Raw genomic sequence first — 8,236 nt, 5'->3', positions numbered from 1 at the left:
GGCGCATTAAGAGGGGTTTTGGTCTCTTCAACCTGTGGATTCTTAGTTTAGTTTTTGTTTTATAATTCAGACCCACCACCTTTTGACTTCATTCCTTCTGGACATCGGTTACCTCTAATCTTTAAGAGGGTTTCTGGTCATTCTCGGTAAGAGTGCCTTCAGGTCTTATCCTTCATTACAGGGGGCTTCGAGTTTTCCTTTCGTTTGTGTGTTTACCCTCCTTGTGACTTGCTCTGCTTTGTCTAGCGTGCCCAGTCTCTTGTTCCATCCCTGGTCATCTATTATTCACATTTCAAAGCCTTGTTACCAACGGATCCTTTGGTAAGATTCCTGCTTCAGGGGTATCTTTCTAATGTCTAGGCACCTATAAGACTAATCATTCTGTCTCTCTATCTTTCATCAGCCGGCCTGGCATTGTTGCTCTGGCCCCGATCTTCTAAAGACACGACCAGTCATCTCCGAAACTCCCGGGATAGCTTCACCTACATCCACGGGACTTCTCAAGGAGTCTACGTTCTCTAGCAGCTCCACAGGGTTTTATTCCCCAAGAGGGTTTCCCTGGGGACCTTCCTCTGCCCTGGCCTTTGTGCCGGTTCACTGGGAGTTTCTCGGGGGGAATTCTATTTATCATCGAACCTCATCATCCCTGGTTCCATTTCCCAGGTGAGAGACCTTTTTGTTTCTATGTAATCCTCACACGGGCTCTCTCAGTAAAGTTTTGTTTGTTAGTCATAACAGTTAGCAACGCCCGAAATAAGAAGTGACACTGTTTTCACTTGCCCCGGGTGAGGAATACATTTTGACTATAAGTCTAGGATGGATCCACAGCAGCAGCAGATTCAACAATTGATTGCTGCAGTGCAATCCTTGACTAACGAGGTTCAGCAATTGCAACAAGACAACACCTCCTTGAGACAGCAGCAACAGCATGCGTCTCAACAGATTGCACAACAAGCTAACATATCTCGCATCCCCCATTGTTCCGAGGTTCCTCCCGGACCTCTTCCGGGTGGGCAATTCGATGGAAACCCGCATAGGGTAAAGGAGTTCCTTGAGGCATGTGCGGTGCAATTTGCATTTAAAGAACATTTCTTTCATACAGATCGGGATCGGGTTGGCTACATGGTATCTCAGATGGTAGGACCCGCATTGGCTTGGGTTACTCCTTTAGTTACAAATAATAACCCGTTATTGGACTCCTACACCGCCTTCTGCAATAGCGTTCGTACTATGTTTGGGCGACAGGAGATCAGGGTTGCTTCACAAGAACATCTATTGGATCTCAAGCAGGGCAATCTGGACATACTGGCGTATATCACAAAATTCAAACAAATGGCCAGTGAGACCACATGGTCGGACGATGCGCAGGTCACATTATTTAGGAGGGGTTTATCAGAAGATCTCAAGGACGAGGTCTCCAGAGTTCCACGTCCCACCACTCTCACAGAGTTCATCGCCCTAGTGATGCAGATCGATTATCGTATGAAGGAGAGGATGACTGAAAGGAGAAAGGGTAGGGTCGCAAGGACATCCTTTGTCCCTTCAGCCTCTAAACCTCCGCCAACAGAGGAACCTATGCAACTCGGTTCAGCGTCTCGTGGACCTTTGAGTCCAGAGGAGAGAAATCGCAGACGTAGCCTGGGACTGTGTATGTACTGTGGCGCCAGCTCCCACTCTGTCCAAGAATGTCCTATTGCTCCAGTTCGGCGGTCGGGAAACGCCAACGCCCGGTCGTAAGAGGAACCACGATCCGGGAACCTAAGTCTGGTCAAGGTTCCTCATATACTTCACATTCCTTCTATTGCACCAACCTTTCAACCACCAATATGTTGGTATTAAAGGTTTCCTTCACAATAGGAAGTCTCATTTTACAGGACGTTCCGGCCCTAATTGATAGTGGGGCTGCGGGTAATTTCATGGACGACCACTGGGCTGCTTCTTTAAAGATTCCACGTTTCCCTAAAGAGGAACCGATCCCGGTTGAAAGTGTGGATGGAAGCCCGCTTATCTCGGGTCCCATCAAAGAACAGACCGCAGCAATCCAAATGTCCATTTCTACCCATCAGGAAATTCTAACTCTAGATATCATACGAGCAGCTCATCATCCGGTAATCTTAGGATTACCTTGGCTCAGGAAACATAACCCGTTTATCAACTGGACCGCTGGGTCTTTCTTTCTTGGTTCAGAATTCTGTCTGACACACTGCATCGGAAATCACCAAAGGGTCGCCATAGAATCTTATCCTTCCTCGAATAATACTAAAGGGGTACATTCCCTCAATCAGATCGCAGGCCTCCCTGAAGTATACGAGAGTTTTCAGGACGTATTTCTGTCCTCGGAGTTTAACCAGTTGCCTCCCCACAGGAGAGACGACTGTGCTATAGATTTGATACCTGATCAACCGCTTCCCTTGGCCGTATGTATATTCTGTCTAACACGGAAAAAGAGGTTCTACGAGAGTATCTTCGCTCCAATTTGAAGAATGGACTGATAACAGAATCCACCTCCCCAGCAGCCGCCTCTTTGTTCTTTATAGCCAAGAAAAATTCTAAGGAATTACGACCCTGTATAGACTTCCGCGGTTTGAACAAGATCACTGTGCCCGACAAATACCCCATGCCACTCATCCCTGACATCCTTGAAGCAGTTAAAGGGGCTACTATATATACTAAGTTGGACTTAAAAGGAGCATACCACCTGATACGGATAAAACCCGGGGATGAATGGAAGATGGCTTTTAGAACGCCGTTTGGGCATTATCAGTACAGGGTCATGCCGTTTGGGCTATCCAACGCCCCTGCTGTTTTCCAACGCTTTATGGATCATCTTTTTTCTGACCTTCTCTTACACAGTATGGTGGTGTACTTGGACGACATATTGATTTTTTCCTCCTCCATACAAGACCACATACCGCACGTTCAAGAGGTGCTTCGACGTCTACAACAAAATCATTTGTTCTGTAAACCCGAGAAGTGTTCATTTCATCAACCCAAAGTTACTTACTTGGGATACATTTTATCCGCCCAGGGGATAGCTATGGACCCAGAAAAAGTCTTGGCAGTACGAGACTGGCCTACACCCGCATCTGTTAAAGATATTCAACGCTTTATAGGGTTCGCGAATTTCTATCGGAGATTCATACCTGAATTCTCAAAACTCACTCAGCCACTTACCAGTCTTCTTAAGAAAGGAGTCCTGTTTGTCTGGTCGGCTGCTACCGATCAAGCCTTTGACAGACTTAAGCAGTTATTTACTTCAGCACCGATTCTTCTAACGCCGAACCAAAATCGAAGATTCATCGTGGAGACTGATGCCTCCCAACATGCTTTAGGCGCCGTCCTACTACAACCGGACGACCTTGAGCAGGAGAGACCTGTGGCATTTCTTTCCAAAACTCTTTTGCCTTCTGAGATCAACTACACGGTTCTGGAGAAGGAACTTCTCGCCATCAAGCGAGCCTTTGAGGAATGGCGACATTTACTCTTAGGAGCCAAATTCTCGGTCGAAGTAAGGACAGACCATCATAATCTCCGAATTCTTCAATACGCTCAAACCTGTAACAGTCGTCAGGCACGATGGGCTCATTTTTTTTTCTCCTTTCAGGATTACGTTTTCGTTTATTCCTGGAAGGGAGAATCTAAGAGCTGATGCCTTGTCTCGCAAGGACCATCCTATTGACAGTCCTTTCAGATCAGAACCTATATTTCCACCATTGACCATGGGACTGGTGACAGCTCCAGATTTCCTGTCTCGCCTTAGAGCCCAATCTGATCCCATGGCTAAGAAGTCACTTTCATTGTCCAACCGATCAGTTCTGGTAGAGGAGGATGGATGTTATTTCATGGAACAAAGGGCCTACATTCCGACTCGTCCTCTCCAGAAGGAGGTTTTGGACATGTGCCATAAATCCAAGGTAGCAGGACATCGAGGCTTCACCTCCACGTTGGATCTTGTTTCACGTTTCTTTTGGTGGCCTGCTGTTCGAAAGGACACCAAGGAATATGTGAGCTCATGTCCCACGTGCTTACAAAACAAGATACCCAGGCAAACACCCTTGGGAGAATTGGTCAGAATGCCCTTGCCTTCCCGTCCATGGCAAATAATAACCACGGACTTCATCGTAGATCTGCCCCAATCCCAGGGCTATAATACTATTATGGTCGCTATTGACACCTTGACAAAACTGGCGCATTTTGTTCCCTTGATTGGGATACCCTCTGCAGCTCAAATGGCACGTATTTTCATCAGACATGTTTTTGCCCTTCATGGCCTACCGGAAACAATCATATCGGACAGAGGTCCACAGTACACGTCCCGATATTGGAAACACGTTTGTCGGTTTCTGGGGATATCCAGGGCTCTTAGTTCTGGCTACCACCCCCAATCGAATGGTCAAACAGAAAGACTAAATCAAACATTAGAAGGATACCTCAGAAATTACATCTCGGCGGCTCTGGACGATTGGAAGGACCTCCTGCCCCTCGCTGAGTCCGCGCTCCTCGGCTGATTAAAAGATTTCATACGAGACATCCTGGCAAGCCGGGAGGTGCCAATCCTAAGGGGGGGCATACTGTCACGGCTAATCGCGTTGCCCACAGTGCGTTGCCTGACTTCGACATGGCGAGTGACACGGACATGCCTGATTCCAACATGGCGGACCTTGCGGACCGCTACCGTGTGTGTGGCGGTCTAGTTGTTGCGCCCCATCATGCTTTGCGATGTCTCCGGGACGGAATGCCGACGGCTTATCAACCTGTTCGTCCCGAACGAGGACGCGTTGCTACTCTCCAAGGAGCTGGCGAACGCTACGACGTCTCGGTGCCTTTCCCTCTCGTGAGTTATCCGCTACCCTTTGTTGAAGAAGTTGTTTCCTGCCACCGCCTCCCTCCAGCTTGGTTCCCTAGTGGTAGGCACTTATTTAGCACGGCGCATTAAGAGGGGTTTTGGTCTCTTCACCTGTGGATTCTTAGTTTAGTTTTTGTTTTATAATTCAGACCCACCACCTTTTGACTTCATTCCTTCTGGACATCGGTTACCTCTAATCTTTAAGAGGGTTTCTGGTCATTCTCGGTAAGAGTGCCTTCAGGTCTTATCCTTCATTACAGGGGGCTTCGAGTTTTCCTTTCGTTTGTGTGTTTACCCTCCTTGTGACTTGCTCTGCTTTGTCTAGCGTGCCCAGTCTCTTGTTCCATCCCTGGTCATCTATTATTCACATTTCAAAGCCTTGTTACCAACGGATCCTTTGGTAAGATTCCTGCTTCAGGGGTATCTTTCTAATGTCTAGGCACCTATAAGACTAATCATTCTGTCTCTCTATCTTTCATCAGCCGGCCTGGCATTGTTGCTCTGGCCCCGATCTTCTAAAGACACGACCAGTCATCTCCGAAACTCCCGGGATAGCTTCACCTACATCCACGGGACTTCTCAAGGAGTCTACGTTCTCTAGCAGCTCCACAGGGTTTTATTCCCCAAGAGGGTTTCCCTGGGGACCTTCCTCTGCCCTGGCCTTTGTGCCGGTTCACTGGGAGTTTCTCGGGGGGAATTCTATTTATCATCGAACCTCATCATCCCTGGTTCCATTTCCCAGGTGAGAGACCTTTTTGTTTCTATGTAATCCTCACACGGGCTCTCTCAGTAAAGTTTTGTTTGTTAGTCATAACAGGCAGGGTCAGACCTGTCAGGAACAGCAGCCACGGCAGGCAGATTCAGAGTTTGCCGGTCCTAAAACAAGGGTGCCGGTGAGCTTACCAGCACCCTTGTTTCCGGACCAGCAAACTCGTAATGAAGCCCAATAAAGGAGAAGCTCAGCTCCTTTTTTCCACAACTTCTGGTTTTGTTTCAAGAGAATTGGTGAGCAAGCCAGTTCCAATGGTGCGATTACCGTCTTGCAGAGAGAATCGCTGGTTCTTCTCTTACACCATAGGCTGCTGCAAGGTGAGGATGAGGGATGTGTCCTCCCCAGTCATCACAAGCTCCTTATTAGGAGGCAGGATAACTCTGCAGGCCATTTCCCACGTCAGTGAGATCACAGGCATAACGTTGATAAAGGGTTTGTGCCATCCTCCCTCTTCCCTGCTGAGGATATAAACCTGTTACAACAGAGCAAATGTGCTTATTATGACCAATACATTTGCATTAGTAGCCTTTTTTTTTTAACATTCCTCTCTCCATCATACCACTGACTACTCTTCTGCGGCCTGGAATAGAGTAAACCCCTTCTATTGGTAACAAGAAGGGATTATCAAGGTCCCGAGTTGGAAGTGAAGCCTGGAAGTGGAATGTGTTTATCCACAGCTTTTAGAAGCTGCATGATGGAATTAAAGCCGATCTCTGGATTTCGATGCACAAGTGCACAGAGGGCAGAGCCCACAATAACAGGGGTTTTCTCTCCATTGTATCCAAACTCCGTCAGAAGCTCGTGGATCTCCAGTTTCACCAGATCCAGCATCTCCGTGTCATCTACAGCACCAGCTTTATTAACATAGACCAGGAGGTTCTCCACTCTGATCTGTTTTGCCAGCAGCAGGTGGTCTCTAGTCTGTGGCATTTGTCCATCGGTAGCTGCTACCACCAAGATGCAGCCGTCCGTGGGTGAGGTGCCAGTGATCAGATTAATCACAAAGTGTGCATGCCCAGGGCAGTCTGTGTGTGTGCATAATGACAGTTTGCTGTGGCATACTCCACATGGGAAGCATTGATTGTGATCCCGCAAGCTTTCTCCTCTGGGGCATTGTCAATATCTTCATATTTCTTAAACTTGGCTCCACCAACTTCAGCAAGAATTTTGGGGATGGCTGCAATCAGAGTGGTTTTCCAAAGATCTACATGACCGATGGTGCCGATATTTACATGATACATCTTCTTGATCTCCACTGCATAATGTCATAGCACTAGGGAACATAGCGGCAAAGGGAAGGAAAGGAGCTCTGCAAGAAGCTGGAAACTACTCCTATAACGGCTCCCTGGTTTCCAGCCAGCATGAGGAACGCTGCCATCTTGGAACGTAAGAACAATCCTTACATCAGGCTAGAGGTTGGGAGTGGGAAAGAAGACACCATGGGAAGTTGGAGATTTGGGGGTGGGTTGGGGAGCCAGCTACAGGTATACATTTTCCGGTTTATCAGGGGAAGACGGCGTAAATCTCATGAGATTACAGTGGCAATGCCGCAAGACGCGCTCAGAAAAGAATGTGCGTCAAACTAAGCAATGAGTGATAGGAGTAATGGGAGAAGGTTATGGAGGGAAAAATCAATTGAGTGTAGTGAAGTGAGGGGACCTGGAAAAAAGAAGAGGGACACATGTGGAGTGCCTGTGAGGACGTGGAATACTTAATTCTGAGCAATTGTTCACGTTACCGCAGTAATCGGCGAACCGCCACTCTACTGCAGGAATTTCTGATATTGGAAATGATTACTGTGAAATGATTTCAGGAACAAGGAGGATTAACATCTGCAGTGCCTGCATCTACTGAGCAGGGCCAATGGGTGTTTGATAACACATTAATGGTTTGACATGGCCAGTGGCCTGGGTAAGTGGGCCCAGAAGAAAGATATTGGTGCAACATGTACAGAGACCACAGTCGAACGCCATAGCTAGTGAGACCTCAAGAAACTATGCAACATGTTTGGTCATCGTTAGTAGGCCCAAAAGAAATCTATTGGTACAACATGCCCATTGGCCACGACAGAAGGCCGTGGCTAGTGGGCCCAAGGAAACTAAGGAATAGCAAAATCCTAGAAATTCAATGAAAAACCATTTAAGTGAAGGTTAAGGTTAAAGTGATCAGATTTAATGCAATAAAACAAGCATTTTAATCTAGTCCACCTTGGAGAAGAAAATGTGTCAAATGTGATGTCATCTTTGATGTCGTGGGTGTTAGTCTTAGCAGTGCACAGTGGTGGCGCGAGTTATGGTTGTTTAGCTTACCATAACTGGCGAATTTCAGGGGGTTTTCGGTTTTACTTGGAACCATAACGTCCCTTTAACAAAGTCTTTTCACTGAATTTCATAGGTTTTTAGTAGCGCAACTTAACAATAATAACTCTGACTTTATGTACATGTAATATGGAACATACTGAACTCCCTCTACTGAATTTGATGTCCGCAAACTCTTAATGTCCGCGGACATGTTCGGACAACAGCACCACTACCCAAAAAGTCTGGGGGGGTATGTTTAATTGTTATGTCATAACATATGAACATTTTACAAATTCACAAACCAGAACACATACACAT

General features: G+C 46.9%; 1 pseudogene; it reads right to left on the bottom strand.

Moving 5' to 3' along the window:
- Positions 1-6,136: 6,136 nt before the first annotated feature.
- LOC138528090 (elongation factor Tu, mitochondrial-like) lies at positions 6,137-6,859 on the bottom strand (annotated as a pseudogene).
- Between the last annotated feature and the right edge of the window lie 1,377 nt (positions 6,860-8,236).

The sequence above is a fragment of the Ambystoma mexicanum genome, chromosome 7q (genome assembly GCF_040938575.1).
Source record: "Ambystoma mexicanum isolate Mex_15411 chromosome 7q, UKY_AmexF1_1, whole genome shotgun sequence".
Lineage (NCBI taxonomy): Eukaryota > Metazoa > Chordata > Amphibia > Caudata > Ambystomatidae > Ambystoma > Ambystoma mexicanum.
Note: the sequence above shows the minus strand (reverse complement) of the source record. Positions and strands in the feature narration are given on the sequence as shown.